At 46.7% G+C, this 19,351-nt stretch overlaps 1 long non-coding RNA gene across 1 annotated transcript; it reads right to left on the bottom strand.

The window, feature by feature from the left end:
* Positions 1–6,944: 6,944 nt before the first annotated feature.
* Positions 6,945–12,221, bottom strand: LOC130923754 (uncharacterized). The gene is made up of 6 exons (XR_009064768.1): positions 11,658–12,221; positions 8,972–9,287; positions 8,083–8,157; positions 7,842–7,976; positions 7,376–7,747; positions 6,945–7,281 (listed from the first exon to the last, which is right to left on the bottom strand). It is a non-coding gene; the product is annotated as an uncharacterized LOC130923754 (long non-coding RNA).
* Positions 12,222–19,351: the final 7,130 nt, after the last annotated feature.

The raw sequence follows: 19,351 nt of genomic DNA, 5'->3' as shown, positions 1-19,351 counted from the left end.
TTGATAGTATTTGGACACTGATGAAGAAGAGATGTGCGTCCGTTTGATAGTATATTTGCCTTGTATACATTTACATCCGAAGGCTTGTGGACTGTTCCTAGGCACACATCTCCAACGATGACCCACCCCAGGTCCAGCCGTTGTGCATAAGGAGCATTATTTGGTCCGTTGATCTGTTCTCTTACTTTGTGCACTCTTAAGATGTCTCTTCCTAAAAGCAGAAGAATGGGAGCGTCGTGATCGACAGGATACAGTTTGTTGGCAATTGGCTGTAAGTGAGCGTGGTGGAGTGCAATATTTGGAGATGGAATTTCAGTCCTGTCGTCTGGTACCATCTCACACTCGATTAAAGTGGGCAAAGGAAGTTGTGATTTCCCATCCATAGCCTCCAGTATGAAATTCGATGCTCGTCGACCTGCTGTCTCTTGTATACCTGAGCATGTTTTCAGTGTGTATGGCATCATCTGAGAGTTTACACTGAAAATTTCAAAGAATTCAGTCTTAGCAAGAGACTTGTTGCTCTGTTCGTCCAACACAGCATACACTTTAACAGCTTTCTCTCGTTGACCAGCTTCACTAAGCAGATCTTGGAACATGAACGTGAGCCATTTTCGCTTCCACAAATCTTCGTACACATGGAGTTGACTGAGGATGATGAGCTTTCACTTTGCTCCCCGCTGTCGTCTTTGTTGGTTGTAGTCTGGTGTGTAGCTTCAGCCGGTGGACCAGGGTGCAGAGCTGATATGTGTCTTTCACTATTACACTCAATATGTTAGGGTGCGCTGGGAAGTGGACCCCAAAGCAGACAAGGGTGGCTGTGGTGATTTTCAAAAGTTTATTTGAGCACAAGTCGCAGCACCGCACGTGCACTTGGCGTGTAGCTGGCAGGTGTTGACAGGAGCTCAATCAGGCGTCGGTACAATTCAGGGAGCAGGCACGGGGAATCCTGGGACGGAACAAGAGGTCTGATTAGCCGGGTAAGAATTAATGTGGTAAATACCTGAATGCTGGACTTCACTGACGGGATTACTGAAAGTTTGGTCTGGCGACGAGCGGCAACGACGAGCTGGCTTATAAAGGCGGCTGATTTCGATGGCTTGCAGCTGTCGGCGTCTTCGCCCGTCTGGTCTCCCAGCCTGCAATCAAGGAGCCCTAACACAATACACTTTACAACCACCTTACAGTCTTTTGGGGCCTCCTCCCACGTGAAGTGCAATCGAACTCTGGCGACACCTGCATGCAACGTTGACGCCCTGGGTCAAACATTAGGGTCAAGGGTCAAAGGTCAGGAGCGATGCGGCCTCTGTCTTCAAATTGCAAAAAGTTGACTGATTTGTAGCATTCTGCCCTACTGTTAAAGACGCTCTCTCTGATTGGTCATCAGTCCAGAGTGTGGGGTGGTACCCCAACCCTGCTCTGATTGGCCAGTTCTTCCGGTCTGCAATCTGTGACCGAACCCACTCGGATTGAACATCCCCTCCAGGGTGGCAGCTATGAGTTTTTTGTAAAACAGTTTATGAATGAGTTGAAAGTGTATTTAAACAATGAGCACTAATTCCAGTTACTTACTGCACTTTAGGCCCACATAGTCTAGTCAAATCATTTTCTCCATCTTGTTTTGCGCGTTAAAGACTAACAGATGAATGTGAGATTATCCCACTTACTTACTTCAGTAAATATTGCCATTTGTTCTTATTAAGCACATACATCTAAACGTTGGTCATTTTTTACCTAAATCAAGAAAAATCTGCTTTCAAATAATGTTTTGAACCATATTTATTCTGGAATTAAGAATATTTATAACATTTCAAAGCTTTTTAAATTTATTTTAAGGAGGTGTGTTTTTGGCCAATGTAAAAGAATCCTAAATGCCTTTGTTAGGTGAATTTTCCCCCGCAGAATATATAAAATACGTATACACAGATGAGCTCATTCATTCATATTTTAGGTCCATTTGTGTGTTGTCTTTTCTGTGGTAGTTGCAGGCGGTTGAATACGGCTGTTTGAATGTTAGAATAGAATAGGCTCTGTCATTCAAATAGTACAATGACATTAAAAATAGCAACACCCTGTTAGTGCATCACACAATAAATTAATGTCAATAGTACATAAATAAATAATATATGTGATCAGTCAAAACGATGAAAGGCTGGCGAGCTCCCTCCAGCAGGTGCCGCCACTCCTCCAGGGCAAGTTTAACAGCCAGCAACTCGCGGTCCCCAATGCTATAGTTTTGCTCGGCGGGGGTTAGTCTGCGGGAGAAAAATGCACTGGGGTGCACCTTGCCATCGCCAGTCTGTCGTTGGGACAAGACTGCTCCCACGCCCATTTCAGAGGCATCCACCTCCACAATGAACTGTAAGGCAAGGTCAGGATGTGCCAGCACGGGGGCTGAAGTAAAGCGTTGCTTAAGGTACCTGAAGGCAGCGTCAGCAGAGTCAGACCAGCGAAACGGTGAAACGGTCGATGTGAGGGCCGTTAGCGGTGCTGCGACCCTGCTGTAATTCCTGATGAACCCCCGATAAAAGTTTGCGAACCCGAGGAAACGTTGGAGTTGTTTCCGATCGGTGGGCCGTGGCCACTCTACCACTGCGGTTAGCTTACCAGGGTCCATGCGGAGTTCACCCTTGGCAATGACGTAGCCCAGGAATTTGGTCTCTGGGACGTGGAACTCGCACTTTTCTGCCTTCACAAACAGACGGTTTTCCAGGAGTCTTTGGAGCACCTGGCGTACGTGCTGCTCGTGCTCTGTGAGGTTAGGAGAGAAAATCAGGATGTCATCAAGATAAACAAAAACAAACCTGTTGATCATGTCTCTCAGCACGTCATTGACCAGGTTCTGGAAAACCGCCGGGGCATTAGTGAGTCCAAAAGGCATGACGAGATACTCAAAATGGCCCAGGGGAGTGTTAAACGCGGTCTTCCACTCATCTCCCTCTCTGACACGGACCAGATGATAAGCGCTGCGTAGGTCGAGCTTGGTGAATATACGCGCGCCATGGAGGGGTGTGAACGCCGAGTCCATCAGGGGGAGTGGGTACGTGTTCTTAATGGTGATTTTGTTGAGGCCACGGAAATCAATGATGGGCCTCAATGTGCCATCCTTTTTCCCCACAAAGAAGAGGCCGGCGCCGACCGGGGATGAGGACGGACGAATTATACCTGTGGCCAAGGACTCTGATATAGGACTGCAGCACCTCCCTCTCAGCTTCCGAGATCTTATAAATGCGCTCCTTTGGCAGGGCGGCGCCAGGAAGTAGGTCTATGGCACAGTCATAAGGGCGGTGGGGGGGCAGGGCCACTGCTCGGTCTTTACTGAAGACTAGGCTCAGGTCATGGTAGCACTCAGGGACTGATGAGAGGTCTAGCTGGTCTGGGTTCTGGACAGGATAGGCCGGAGCTAGGGCAGATTTTAAACAATTTTTATGGCAAAAGGCACTCCATGCAGTGAGCTTGGGATGGGTCCAATCCTCCGCTGGGCTGTGAGTCTTGAGCCAGGGTAGGCCAAGAACCAGCGGCGTGTGAGGGCAATCGATTACTAATAGACTGAGTACCTCTTGGTGGTTACCCGTTAGAAGAAGGTGGACAGGGTCGGTTTGCTCCCCCACACTAAACAGCACCTGTCCATTGAGTGCGATGGTCTTTAACGGGACAGGTAACGAGCGCGTTCCGACGCCCAGCTGTTTCACCAACCTGCGATCAATAAAACTTTGATCAGCACCACAATCAACAAAAGCCTTCACTCTGCAGGACTGGTCTTTCCAAGTAAGTGTGGCGGGGAGCTGGAGCCGAGCTGAGGAATTGTTAAACGCATGACTCACCAGTATTTCCTCACCTACTGGTGAGCCTGCCCGTTTCCCGGACGCACCGGACAATGGCGGAGGAAATGCCCTGCTTGGCCACAGTAGATGCATAGCTGGGCAGCGAGCCTACGTGTGCGTTCCTCCTCAGTGAGCCTGGCTCTCCCTAGCTGCATGGGCTCGGGGCTCTCAGCAGAGGGCAGTGTAGAGGCGACGATGTGTGGGGAATACCCGGAAGTAGGGCCATACTCTGGGCAGCGGGACAGTGAAACTTGAAAGGCGGCGGCTCGCTGCGTTGACGTCGTCTTTCGCGAAGTCGATTGTCGATTCGAATCGAACGATCGATGAGCTGATCGAGATTCCCTGGCTCGTCCCTGGAAGCCAACTCGTCCTTGAGCGATTCGCTGAGTGCGCCGGTGAAGACCTCTTGAAGCGCGGCGTCGTTGAATTGGCTCTCAGCTGCAAGCGTGCGGAACTCCACGGAGAACTCTGCGACGCTGCGCCCCCCCTGACGGATGGACATTAGGCGTTTGGCGGCTTCCTTACCACGGACCGGGTGGTCGAAAACTTTGCGCATCTCGGCTGTGAAGCAGTCATATGAGGCGCACGCCGCCGAGCCCTTGTCCCACTCAGCTGTGGCCCAGGCTAAAGCTGGACCGCGAAGGCACCCGATCAGGTAAGCGATCTTGGCCCGCTCGCTGCCGTATGTTTGTGGCTGTTGATCGAACACGAGACCGCACTGCACTAAAAAGGCACGACAAGAGCCCAAGTCGCCATCGTAGGGGGCAGGGGGTGGCACGTGCGGCTCGCGAGGCGTTGGGGAGATGAAGTCTCGGCGGGGTGGTGACGTCGGATGCAGGGGAAGCGGCGTGAACTGCGCCTGGAGAGACTGTAGTGCCTCAGAAATTTCTCCTACCTTTTGGTAAAGATATTCGAGGGCTTGAGCGTGTCGATCAACGGCGGGGGGTGACGGGGAAGCATAACTCGGATCCATGTCCGCGGGGTCCGTGATGGCCAGACCAAGCTGTTAGGGTGCGCTGGGAAGTGGACCCCAAAGCAGACAAGGGTGGCTGTGGTGATTTTCAAAAGTTTATTTGAGCACAAGTCGCAGCACCGCACGTGCACTTGGCGTGTAGCTGGCAGGTGTTGACAGGAGCTCAATCAGGCGTCGGTACAATTCAGGGAGCAGGCACGGGGAATCCTGGGACGGAACAAGAGGTCTGATTAGCCGGGTAAGAATTAATGTGGTAAATACCTGAATGCTGGACTTCACTGACGGGATTACTGAAAGTTTGGTCTGGCGACGAGCGGCAACGACGAGCTGGCTTATAAAGGCGGCTGATTTCGATGGCTTGCAGCTGTCGGCGTCTACGCCCGTCTGGTCTCCCAGCCTGCAATCAAGGAGCCCTAACACAATACACTTTACAACCACCTTACAGTCTTTTGGGGCCTCCTCCCACGTGAAGTGCAATCGAACTCTGGCGACACCTGCATGCAACGTTGACGCCCTGGGTCAAACATTAGGGTCAAGGGTCAAAGGTCAGGAGCGATGCGGCCTCTGTCTTCAAATTGCAAAAAGTTGACTGATTTGTAGCATTCTGCCCTACTGTTAAAGACGCTCTCTCTGATTGGTCATCAGTCCAGAGTGTGGGGTGGTACCCCAACCCTGCTCTGATTGGCCAGTTCTTCCGGTCTGCAATCTGTGACCGAACCCACTCGGATTGAACATCCCCTCCAGGGTGGCAGCTATGAGTTTTTTGTAAAACAGTTTATGAATGAGTTGAAAGTGTATTTAAACAATGAGCACTAATTCCAGTTACTTACTGCACTTTAGGCCCACATAGTCTAGTCAAATCATTTTCTCCATCTTGTTTTGCGCGTTAAAGACTAACAGATGAATGTGAGATTATCCCACTTACTTACTTCAGTAAATATTGCCATTTGTTCTTATTAAGCACATACATCTAAACGTTGGTCATTTTTTACCTAAATCAAGAAAAATCTGCTTTCAAATAATGTTTTGAACCATATTTATTCTGGAATTAAGAATATTTATAACATTTCAAAGCTTTTTAAATTTATTTTAAGGAGGTGTGTTTTTGGCCAATGTAAAAGAATCCTAAATGCCTTTGTTAGGTGAATTTTCCCCCGCAGAATATATAAAATACGTATACACAGATGAGCTCATTCATTCATATTTTAGGTCCATTTGTGTGTTGTCTTTTCTGTGGTAGTTGCAGGCGGTTGAATACGGCTGTTTGAATGTTAGAATAGAATAGGCTCTGTCATTCAAATAGTACAATGACATTAAAAATAGCAACACCCTATTAGTGCATCACACAATAAATTAATGTCAATAGTACATAAATAAATAATATACACTAGTACTACCTAAAAATAAATTTAAGTGTACGAAGGAGGTAGTGTTGATGTTAAAATAAATAAAATGATAGCCGACTCCTGAACTAGGCCAATAGCAAACTGCAATATGCAAGTGTTAATCAGATATACAAGTGTTAAGAAACTAGTATTCCATTAGAAGTAAGTTACTAGGTTTTAAATTTTCATTCACGATGTCATTCTGCCCAACAGGTAACAAGTTAACTCTGGGTGGCCTTGGCATCTTTCCATTCTGCAGGGTGGTTGAGCATCTGTTCAGAGGCTGCGGGAGGGCGGGACCAAAGTTCGACGTTGTTTCCTTCAAGTGGCGTCGTGGTCCGAAGCGCAGCATTATAGATTTCTTCATTACTGTTTTAGCTGTTGTGTTGTCTTGGCCTATTTTTTCCCCACTTTCAATTATGGGCATTTGGACTTTTCCCAATTTCTGTATGCCTTAAATGTATTTGTTATTACACTCAAATTCCAGTTTTTTTTTTCTTGTATTTAAATAAAGGAGATATAGTACACAGTAAAAGTTAAGCAGCCTGTATTGAGTCTTAAATAAGTTTAATGATAAGCAAGTGTTTTGCAGATATTGACGTGTTGAGAAATAAGGACTAGGTTTTTAATTTTCTGTGAGCACTCATTGGGAAAGTGCACAATATACAGGACTATATGCTATGCCGAGCAATATGGTTATTTGTGTGTGTAAAAAGAAGTAGCTGAGACATGAAGTACATCTCAATATGTTTTATTTTACAAGGTCATTGACCGCCTCCTTAAAATTTACAAAGTTTTCAAAAGACCTGCCAGAAAGTCCTTTGGACGTGGACGCCTTGACCATGTAGGTCTTTTTTTTTTTTTTTTTTTATCAATATTTTTTGTGACCCTGTGCAGATTGGGCAAAAAGCGCACAGGCGCGTAGTATTTTACATTGCCAGTCTTCATCATCACCTTGTGGTGGTGGTGCTTGTTGTTGTGCTGCTGCTACTGCTGCTGAAGATGGTGTATTTGCTACAGCAGGTCATGTTGATAATGCTGCTAATGCTGATGCACAAGCTGACGTGAGGGGCGTAGCTGGTGCAACTTTGCCTTTAGCTTGCTACAGAACAAAAAATAAATATCACGGGTAAGCCCTGAAATGCATTAAAACACTGGCAAAGGAAATTATGTTATTTTTTTATCGACCTACTGACCTCCTCCTCCTTTGTGAGGATGTACAGTCGAAATCGCTTAACGTGACATTGATGTCCTACTCTGTCATCAGTAGCCACTGACGCACGAAGCAGAAGGCTTCCTGGACCATCTTCCATTCTTCTGCGCTTTTGGCGAGATCGTTACGGAAGAACTTGGAGAGGTCATAAAACTGCCACATCTCCTCGAACGTGAAGGACCGGAAGCTGCCATGCCCGCAGATGGCCCGGTCGATGTTCTGCTCCAAGTGGCATGACACCGGAGGGAACATATCCACGTAGCGTAGAAGCTGCTCCTTCAGCCACCACTCCCCAGTTTTGGTGTCGCACCTTCCCATCTGTCGTCGCCTCTCCTTCACGTGGCTATCGAGGAGACTTTTTAAGAGAGCATGCAGTAGTTGTTTTAAACTGATTTTTTTATTTTCTTTTGGGTAACAAAGACACACATTAATTTCTTATTTATACTCACTACTTGACATAGCAGACATCTTCCTCCATAAGCCACAGAAGGTCTTGCCTTTGTATTTCCCAAAGGTCACCGTGAGCTGGCCAAGGATCTGCTGGTCTGTTGGAGCTGCGGTGACGGCATGGCAGTTTTTCCTAGCTGTCAGGCGTAAAAAAACATCAGACAAGAAGAAATAATGTAGTTCAATTCATTTTTTAAATGAAGGAGATGTTGTTGTTTTTTTAAAAGGCATCCAGAACAATACCTTGTTTGTACATGTACTTCTCAGGCGCAGTTTAGGCAGCAAAGCATGGTGGCCGGTCATCGCTTCTGATGTACACTGAGAAACACAAAGGCAAGTGTCAACACAAAAAAGCAGGACATGACACGGAGGAAAAATTCTAGATGATAGTAATAATAAAATTGCATTTTTGTTGGTTGTGAAGACGATGCCTCCATTCCTAGCTGGCAATTAGAAAAACAAAAATGACGATGTTCAGAGATGCTAAAATGTTGAGAGGGGTGTCTTGAGTTCATCTAATTCCCAAATTCCAAATAAAAACGAACTTATTGGGGAAAGTGCAAAATTGGCCCACTTACAAAATGATGACGTCTATGTAGTACAGTATGTAGAAAGTGACCTTATCCAACATTGGGGCTTCTTCCCCTTCACATGGAAGAATCATGTTTATGGGTATGGTTCCCTTTTAAGATCTTATACTTCTGACAAACATTTCCGATGACCCTTTCAACATGGATTCTCAAATGTGCTGACAGCGGCCTTTTGTAAATGCTGGGAGTTTGACATCTGAACACTACATGCCCACACATTCTTGCATGTCAAAACCTCTGTCAGCCAAGACATTGTCCCCAGGTAACAAATATTTAAAAAACAAAAAAATCACTGTTCAGGGTTATATGTTTGTCACTTGTACGCCCTCCCCAGCCTTTTGATAAGAAACAAATGGCTCCCTTGGGTGTAATACATATTAAATACTTCATAGTGTGGTGGTGCTTGTAGCTGGAAAACATTTGGGCACGTGCTTTCAGATTTGATGAGTTTTCTGTGAAAATTTCAAAACGGTCAATAATCACAGTCTGTGTCACATCCTGATTGGTGTTGTGCGTCTCATCCTCCGTGATTAGCTGATCACCTTTTTCTCCAGCTTCATGTGTCCCCTCTTCAGTCTGTAGCTGACCACTTTCTTCTCCAGCGTCAGGTGTCCCTTCCTCATTCTGTTGGTGACTGTTTATTTCACCAGGCTCAGATGGTCCCTCCTTGGTCTGCAGCTCTTCAATGTTTGCATCCTGCTGGACCCCCATCTCTGGTGCTTGCAGTGTCTCTTTCCGTAGCTGCTCACGTTCGTCTTGCAGAGCGTGCAGTGTTTGTCGGTGTAACAGATGTGTGTCCCAGATGTAGGGGTGGTGCCCAGTCTGGGTCAGTCTCCCTCATTTCATAAGCTGGTTCACCTGCAATCACAGGTTTTATTTAGAAAGCTAGGCAAGATTGGATATTTCCATGGCATTTCACTTTCGTAAACACTTAATCAGACATGCTACCATCCCATCAGATCATCAGAATTTATAAATCAAGCCGGATGCAACGGACAGGACGTGAAAAGTGGACATGTCCGGGCAAAGAGGACGTTTGGTCATCCAAGCAAACAGTCATGGCCGATAAAAACTAGATCACGATTGTGTACGATCGGGGAAAAAAACGGACCCAAGAAGACATCATCACAACTGTTTCTCCACCAAGCATTGTGAGGAATGTTCACAGTCTATGTGCAGCGACATTAATTCACTTTACAACGCATACTCACATCATCAATGAAGGAGCCGACGTACACTGCTGGCCAAAAGTATTGGCACCCATGCAATTCTGTCAGTTAATGCTCAATTTCTCCCAGAAAATGATTGCAATTACAAATGCTTTGTTAGTACTGCTTTGTCATGTACGTGTACAATCATTTAGTTTATTTTTTTTTTGTCTGTGAATTTCAATCTGTTTGTCACTAGTAAACATACACTCCATTTGAACAAGGAGGGGGACAGCGAATACGTTCGTTCGCTTCCAGCCCTTCCAGTTCAAATGGAGTGGAGGTTTAAGTGCTGTCAATGGCAACACTTGGTCACTTTTCAGTTTTAGTCGATTTCAGCGACGCCGTTGGACAAAAGCGGTGGTGTTTTGCCTTAAGGCAGACACACACCCAAATAGTGCTGTAAAATCACGATGGTCGCCTGCAGATGGATAAAACATTTGTTTCCAGCGGCTGTGTGAAGGATTAAAAGTAACAAGGTAATGAATCCAGTTGTGGCTAAACAATAGGATAGGATCAAGGCCGGCCCAGCCTATACGCAGACTATGCAGCTGCTTAGGGCCCCTGACCACTCGGGGGCGGGGCCCCAATCTGGAAACCTCATTTTATAGGTTGTTAATAGGGCATCGTGAATAATGTGGGGCGCATTGCCGTTGATCTATGCAAACATCCATTTTCTTGTCATTACAATCTGGCAACCTGGGGAGTGACGTTAAACCTGCTTTGCGATGATTGGTGCTCAAACTTGCTTGGAAAATAGATGCACGGATATGTGGAAGAGAATTTATCCCTCTGGAGCAGAGAAAGGAAAGAAGAAAATCGTAGAAGAAAAGAAACAACAGTATAGTGCTGCAACGATTAATCGATGAACTCGAGTATTCGATTAGAAAAAACATTCGAATTAAATGTTGTTGCTTTGAGTATTTGTTTAATGAAAGTGGCATTGTAATGGTTTATTTTGAAATTGTTTGCATTTACTTTTATTGATTAGGGTGGATGCACTGCCCTCTGGTCTGCCTCTTTTTACATGGCTGAATCCAACTGCTCCCTGTTAAGACCAACGTGAGCTAAGTTTTTGTTTGAGCTAATGTTTTTTTAATGTATTCATAATTTAGTTTATAGGTATATTTAGCCGTTTTTTGTGGGAATATGTGTCTGAATCATTTGTTAAGAGCATTGTGAAAAAAACTTCAGCATTTTATAGCATTTAAGCTAGCTGACTTTTTCTATGCAAGTTAGCCAATTGTTCTTTTGTTGTACATAGATCCTCATTAAAAAAAAATAATAATAATTATACTCTTTGAGGCTGAGCTCAGGTATTTTAATTTTTCATGTTTCTAATCCGATTACTCGAATATTCCAACTGACTGGTCCATCAATTAATCGATTACTAAAATATTCTATAGCTGCAGCCCTACAACAGTATCGCGGTAATTGAGCATGTTGTTTATGTTGTTGTTGTTGTTGTTGTTGTTGTGCAAGACACTCCGACTTGAACGCTGTTGTCAGCTGAGCTTGTCAATATGTCGTACTGGTAATTGCCATTAGCTGCAGGGCAAAAGCCTGGAGCGAATCAAGTAAAGCGGAGCAAGCTGTCACCTGTCGGCAACGGCAAATGTACGGCTTCCGCTGATTGTAGTAAAACGAAATATTGGCATAATATGCATTTGGACTGGAGAGCGTAGATATAGTCATTTCATTTATATCGGACATTATTATCAAGTAGTATACCAATCAGAAAAAGGTTTGGCGCCATCTACTGTAAGTACTGACAATCATTTGGGGTGAGAAGTTTGAAGTATGCAGTGCAACAAAATCTGATTAATATACAAAATGTGGACGTATGGGTTGGATTGCATGTATGGGTTTCACAGTACTCTGTGACGAAATGGTGGGCCAAAAATATGGGCCCCTTGGCATTTTGCTTAGGGCCCCCAAGTGGCCTGGGCCGGCCCTGCGTGCAAGTGCATCCAATCCACGGGGGACAGACGAGATGGCAGCCCAGACTCAGCAACCTCACCTGCACCTGGCCGAGCTCACAGCCGCCCAGTTCATCGACATCTGGAAACACTTTGACGTGGATGGTCAGTGACTTTTGCTCTTTTTTTTTTCCCTTCCATCAGAAGTTCATTTCTTAAAAAGAGAAAATGTGTTAACTATTAAACATTCATTTTCTTGACTTGGAGTGAAAGATTTTGCAATTTTAATCCTATATAGGGCACTCATTTTTACACAACGTTTGGTTGCCATTGACGGCACCAGACGTCCATATCCATTTTGGCTAGGAGAGGCTAGCAGCGAATGACTACTGCCAACCCTTCCAGTCAAAATGAATTGGATGTCTAGTGTCGCCACTGACACTGAAAGATGAGCATTCACAACCATTCTTTCCAGTTTAAACGAGTTGGATGTCTACAGCTGTCAATAGCAGGCAATGAGTAAAATACTAAGAAGAACAAAAAGATCGACTTTGGAGTCTTATTGGAGATCATAACACATCCATCCATCCATCCATTATCTTCCGCTTGTTCCAGGGTCGGGTCGCGGGGGCAGCAGCTTTAACAGGGAAGCCCAGACTTCCCTCTCCCCAGCCACTTCAACCAGCTCCTCCGGCGGGATCCCAAGGCGTTCCCAGGCCAGCCGAGAGACATAGTCTCTCCAGCATGTCCTGGGTCGTCCCCGGGGCCTCCCGCCGGTGGGACATACCCGGAACACCTCTCCAGGGAGGCGTCCGGGAGGCATCCGGACCAGATGCCCGAGCCACCTCAGCTGGCTCCTCTCTACGCGGAGGAGTAGCAGCTCGACGCCGAGTCCCTCCCGGATGACCGAGCTTCTCACCCTACCTCTAAGGGAGAGCCCGGACACCCTGCGGAGGAAACTCATTTCGGCCGCTTGTATCCGGGATCTTGTTCTTTCGGTCACGACCCAAAGCTCGTGACCATAGGTGAGGGTAGGAACGTAGATCGACTGGTAAATCGAGAGCTTTGCCTTTCGGCTCAGCTCCTTCTTCACCACTACGGACCGGTGCAGAGTCCGCATTACTGCAGACGCCGCACCGATTCGCCTGTCGATCTCCCGCTCCCTCCTACCGTCACTCGTGAACAAGACCCCAAGATACTTGAACTCCTCCACTTGGGGCAGTATCTCATCCCCGACCCGGAGAGGGCACTCCACCCTTTTCCGACTGAGGACCTTGGTCTCGGATTTGGAGGTGCTGATCTTCATCCCAACTGCTTCACACTCAGCTGCGAACCGCTCCAGTGAGAGTTGGAGGTCACGGCTTGATGAAGCCAACAGCACTAAATCATCTGCAAAAAGCAGAGATTCAATGCTGAGGTCACCAAACCGGACCCCCTCAACGCTTCGGCTGCGCCTAGAAATTCTGTCCATAAAAATTATGAACAAAATCGGTGACAAAGGGCAGCCTTGGCGGAGTCCAACCCTCACTGGGAACGAATTCGACTTACTGCCGACAATGCGGACCAAACTCTGACACCGGTCGTACAGGGACCGAACAGCCCTTACCAAGGGGCTCGGTACCCCGTACTCCCGGAGCACCCCCCACAGGACTCCCCGAGGCACACGGTCGAACGCCTTCTCCAGATCCACAAAACACATGTAGACTGATCGGGCGAACTCCCATGCACCCTCGAGGACCCTGCCGAGGGTGTAGAGCTGGTCCACTGTTCCACGGCCGGGACGAAAACCACACTGCTCCTCCTGAATCCGAGATTCGGCTTCTCGGCAGACTCTCCTCTCCAGCACCCCTGAATAGACTTTACCAGGGAGGCTGAGGAGTGTGATCCCTCTATGATTGGAACACACCCTCCGGTCCCCCTTCTTAAAAAGGGGGACCACCACCCCGGTCTGCCAATCCAAAGGCACTGTCCCCGATGTCCACGCGATGTTGTAGAGACGTGTCAGCCACGACACCCCTACAACATCCAGAGCCTTCAGGAACTCCGGGCGGATCTCATCTACCCCCGGAGCCTTGCCACCGAGGAGCTTTCCAACCGCCTCAGTGACTTCAACCCCAGAGATCGAAGAGCCCACTACGGAGTCCCCAGACTCTGCTTCCTCAAAGGAAGGCGTGTCGGTGGAATTGAGGAGGGCCTCGAAGTATTCTCCCCACCGGCTCACGACGTCCCGAGTGGAGGTCAGCAGTACACCATCTTCACTATACACAGTGTTAATGGTGCACTGCTTTCCCCTCCTCAGGCGCCGGATGGTGGACCAGAATTTCCTCGAAGCCGTCCGGAAGTCGTTTTCCATGGCCTCGCCGAACTCCTCCCATGTCCGGGTTTTTGCCTCGGCGACCGCCGAAGCCGCAGTCCGCTTGGCCAGCCGGTACCTGTCAGCTGCCTCCGGAGTCCCACAGGCCAAAAAGGCCCGATAGGCCTCCTTCTTCAGCTTGACGGCATCCCTTACCGCTGGTGTCCACCAGCGGGTTCGGGGATTGCCGCCACGACAGGCACCAACCACCTTACGGCCACAGCTCTGATCAGCCGCCTCAACAATGGAGGTGCGGAACATGGCCCACTCGGACTCAATGTTCCCCACCTCCCCCGGGACAAGGGAGAAGTTCTGCTGGAGGTGGGTGTTGAAACTCTTTCTGACAGGGGATTCTGCCAGACGTTCCCAGCAGACCCTCACAATACGTTTGGGCCTGCCAGGTCTGGCCAGCATCTTCCCCCGCCATCGGAGCCAACACACCACCAGGTGGTGATCAGTTGACAGCTCCGCCCCTCTCTTCACCCGAGTGTCCAAAACATGCGGCCGCAAGTCCGATGACACGATTACGAAGTCGATCATCGAACTGCGGCCTAGGGTGTCCTGGTGCCAAGTGCACATATGGACACCCCTATGTTTGAACATGGTGTTCGTTATAGACAAACCGTGACGAGCACAGAAGTCCAATATCAGAACACCACTTGGGTTCTGATCGGGGGGGCCGTTCCTCCCAATCACGCCCCTGCAGGTCTCACTGTCATTGCCCACGTGAGCGTTGAAGTCCCCCAGTAGAATGAGGGAGTCCCCAGAGGGGGCGCTCTCTAGCACACCCTCCAAGGACTCCAAAAAGGGTGGGTATTCTGAACTGCTGTTCGGTGCATAAGCGCAAACAACAGTAAGAACCCGTCCCCCCACACGAAGGCGGAGGGAGGCTACCCTCTCGTCTACCGGGGTAAACTCCAACGTACAGGCGCCAAGCCGGGGGGCAATAAGTATGCCCACACCTGCCCTGCGCCTCTCACCATGGGCAACTCCAGAGTGGAAGAGAGTCCAACCCCTCTCGAGAGGATTGGTACCAGAACCCAAGCTGTGTGTGGAGGAGAGTCCGACTATATCTAGTCGGAACTAGTCGGAGAGGTGACATTCCATGTCCCAAGAGTTAGCTTCAGCAGCTGGGGGTCGGACCGCCAAGGCCCCCGCCTTTGGCTGCCGCCCAACTCCCTACGCACCCGACCCCTTTGGCCCCTCCCACAGGTGGTGAGCCCATGGGAAGGGGAACCCACGTTGCCTTTTCGGGCTGAGCACGGCCGGGCCCCATGGGGACAGCCCCGGCCACCAGACGCTTGCCTTCGAGCCCCACCTCCAGGCCTGGCTCCAGAGGGGGGGCCCGGTAACCCGCGTCCGGGCGAGGGAAACTGGGGTTCATTAATGTTGCTCATCATAAGGGGTCTTTTTGAGCCATACTTTGTCTGGCCTCTCACCTAGGACCTGTTTGCCATTGGTGACCCAACCAGGGGCTTAAAGCCCCAGACAACATAGCTACTAGGATCATTGAGACACGCAAACCCCTCCACCACGATAAGGTGATGACTCACGGGGGGGGGGGAGATCATAACCACAGTGTGTAAATAAATGACATTTTTGATCTATAAAATTAGTTGATTTCATGTGCTCGTTAGTAGGTCAGAATAAGGTTGGATATCGGCCAACTGTTGTAGTCGCACCTCCCGTTTTCATGGGATTACCTTCTCATGTCATTCAAACCCCCCTCTGACCTCTGTTAAACCAAACCAGTCTTATTCCGAGCCAGTATTAACTCTCACCACAACAGCTTTCTGCTTGCATATATTGTAGGTGGTAAATGCTGGAGAGGACTGCAAGACGTTCCTAATGTTGTTGTGAATTTGGTGATAAGACTTGGCTCAATTTGCTATCGTCAACGATGAGTTGAATCAAGAGCCAATGGACACGCATTGGACCCACTGGCAATTCCAATTTTGTGTTAAGACAAGATTAACACACAGAGCTGCCTCTGAATGATCGTGTTTTTGTGTCATTGACGGCGACAAATGTCCAGTCCATTTGCTAATGGTGAAGTGATAGTCAAATAGCAAAAATAGTGGCGCTTCGATGTACGAGTGACCAGACTCAAGAGTTTTTCGAGGTCTGACCTGAGGTGGTTAAAAGCAAAAGTAGTTATCCAAAACATTCCTCAAGTACAAGTAAAAAATATTCGTTGAAAAGAATACTCTAGTAAGGAGTAACTTTGTCAGTAACTGCTTACAATGTCTTATGAAAAAAAATAATAATAATAATGTTATATATTTTTTTCTCAGCACAACTTCATCTACTAGTAGATGAACTGTCATTACATTACTGTACTATAACCTATCCGGCCAAAAAGATGACACACAAACCCTCAAATTCAGACCAGAACAACACGATGAAACATCACCCAGAGCATGAGTGCCCTCTAGCGGAGAACAAACATTGTTACCGCTACTTATAACGTATAATGGAGTCAGGTGGTTATTGTTGCGACGTCTCATTGGTACAACTGAGACGGCCACTGTCGGCACCTCTGGCGAGAATAAAGTCAATATGTACAATAAAGACGAAAAATGTAATGACTCTAGTGTAGCCCAAAGTAGTGGCGTAAGAGTTGTGTTTCATCACAAATCTACTCAAGTCAAAGTAAAAAGTATCGCGTGGTAAAACCATAAGGTGGAGTTTGACTTTTCTGGCAAGAGGGGCCAAAAATGTTGATGACCCCGAAACGCAGTGTCAGCAATAAAATCAACTTACACGATATATGCTCCGATAGTAGCTTAGCCCATGCTCGTACATACAGGCACCCCAGCTGTGTGTGTGTCTGCGTGTGTGAGCGTGTGCGTTTTTCTGTCTTACCTCGTGGAGAAGTAGACGCCACATCTGTTTTGGCTATTTCCAGCCAGGAACATAATTTATAATAATACGTTGAAAATGAACTTTTTTTTTTTTTACCTTGTTTCCATTTTTGGGGGTTAACGTCTGAAGTGGAGCCAACTGAAATTCCGCTCACCATTTTGGCGATGCTCTCCGGTGTTTCATGGTCCACATCTTCAGTTCTTGGTTCTCGCTCAGTAGTTGTTGTCGCTTTTGAAAGCTTAGGTTTGAAAAAATGATGTATATCCATCTTGCCTCTTCTGACCTCAAGTGTTTTTTGGGGGGGGCTTAGCAAAGCAAATGACCGTCTCTAAGGTGCTAGTTGTCAGGGAGCGCGGGCGGGCAAGGTGGACCCAAATGCAGGGAAATGTAGGCGAGGCAGATGAATGGTGCAAAAATGATTTAATTAAAGCCAACGAAAAACAAAGTACAAACAAAGGCTGTGATAATCCAAAGAAGGCACTGAGGCAAACAAAAACTGTCACTAACAAAAGACTGCTTTTCAAAAACTCACTTGGAACACAAGGGCTTGGATAGGCGTGAATACTGCTGATGAGAACCTGACATGGACTTTGACGTTGACATAGACACTTACATTGACAATGACGCAACAAGGACTGAAAAGAAACTGGGTGCTTTTATACACACACACATGCAGACAAGGGGTAACGAGACAACGAGGAACAGCTAGGTAATACAGGAGGACTCACTATGTGCAGGCACGACAGGTGAAATCACAGAGACAAGTCACACCCCCGTCTCATCTGGCTAGATGGACCTCTTCTTGTTCCTTTACTCCAATGTATCTTTACGGACTGTAACTTCGCCTGCTAATTCCAGTCCTGGTGCTTCCTGCCTATCTGTCCTGGGAGTGGATCTCTCCTCACTGTGGTACTTCCCAAGGTTTCTCATTTTTTCCCCAAAGACTCTGGAGTTTTTGGAGTTTTTCCTTGCCGACATGGAGGGTCTACGGATGGGGGATGCCCAGGATTCGAAATGTATGTATTCATCTTTATTGCTTCATTTGCTGTTTCTGATTGTGTATCACATTGCCTCTGCAAAGCCCTTTGAGACAACCTTGTTGTGATTTAGGGCTATACGAATAAAATTGAATTGAATAGATATGTCAAGAACACTTGGAATGTTTGACAATAGAGATCTACAATGAAAAAAAGAAAAATATAATTGTCAGTTGAATCTATCAATCACGAGGTTCATGTATTGAGTCCTTCACTGAATGGATGAGCCAATTGTTTTCCACTATTAAGCAAAAAAAAATTCTTCATCTGTGGAGATTTTAATATTGATTCATTATGTATAATGTATAATGTATAGTATGTCTCTTTACCCAACAATAACTAAACCTTTGAATCGAACAGTGTATCATCTGAACCAATGCACGTAAAAGTTATTATCAGAAGATAAGGATTTATTTTGCATTGATCATTTTGCCTATTAATTAATTAGGTTCATATACATGAGAAATGTGGCCCTTTGCCCCCTTCATCCAATCTGTTTGGTCTAATTAATGTCCCGTCCCCAGCAAAAAGTGTACCTACATGCAGGTTATGCTGTTATATCGTCCCTACGAATGTTGAGACCAAACCTATGCCCTTCCAAAGTAACGCCGGTTTTTGTGGTGAAGGACAGGCGCAAGACCACAAACAGTTTTCATTTCAATCTTATAAAAAAAAAAAAAAAATTAAAAAAAAAAAAAAAAAGAGCTTAGACCAAGAAAAATACAATAGAATATTTAAAAACTAAATTTTGGCCTTAAATAAAATATTCTTTGTTTTTTTTTCACACTTTTTGTTTAGCAATCTGTAATAAATTGATTAAAGTATCAGAATTAAAAGTTTTAAAAACAACTGAATATTTCACTAAAGGTCAGAATTGAATTCTGTGGTTTTGTACACCACTCTTTACTCTCATTTATGTTGCATGAATTATAGAATTGCGACGACCAACACATTGAGGGTGTAGAGCAAATGCATGCTATTTTCTTACTTTTACGTATCGATAATATGTACCGTGTGTGCGTGTTTTGTGAAGAATGCTGATGAGATATGAAATAACCAGTAGCCAATTGAATAAGCTACCGTTTTTGGTTTATATATTTGGAAATCGGACACTAAAGGAGTCAGTGCCTCACCAACCATGAACCTCACCGCACGTCACTGATTTTGATCGTGACTTTGTGAATGCCAGTGGCCTGTACTGTACTGTACTGTACTGAAGTAATCCTGCTTACCAGCGGCTAACCGGAGTTGACGAAACCTGGTTATCTAGTTTGTGGTCAATCAGTGCTACGACGCTAGTTATGAGGTTGATTAGTCGAACCTATGTCAACCCAATCAGAGTTACTGCGCGTTCACATAAAAGGGGGCGGAGACCAGAGTCAAAAACTACTTGTGACGATGGCACGGGCACCTTACTTCACGGAGGAGGAATGCGCGATAGTAATGCGGAGTTATGAAGAATTAAAAGCCACCCTCACCGCGAAATCCAACACCGCTCCAGCGAGTAGAGCGCGACTGGTCTGTTGGCAGCGAATTACAG

Source organism: Corythoichthys intestinalis, chromosome 1 (genome assembly GCF_030265065.1).
Source record: "Corythoichthys intestinalis isolate RoL2023-P3 chromosome 1, ASM3026506v1, whole genome shotgun sequence".
Classification (NCBI taxonomy): domain Eukaryota; kingdom Metazoa; phylum Chordata; class Actinopteri; order Syngnathiformes; family Syngnathidae; genus Corythoichthys; species Corythoichthys intestinalis.
The sequence above is the reverse complement of the archived record's forward strand: the minus strand, read 5'-3'. Positions and strand labels throughout refer to the sequence as shown.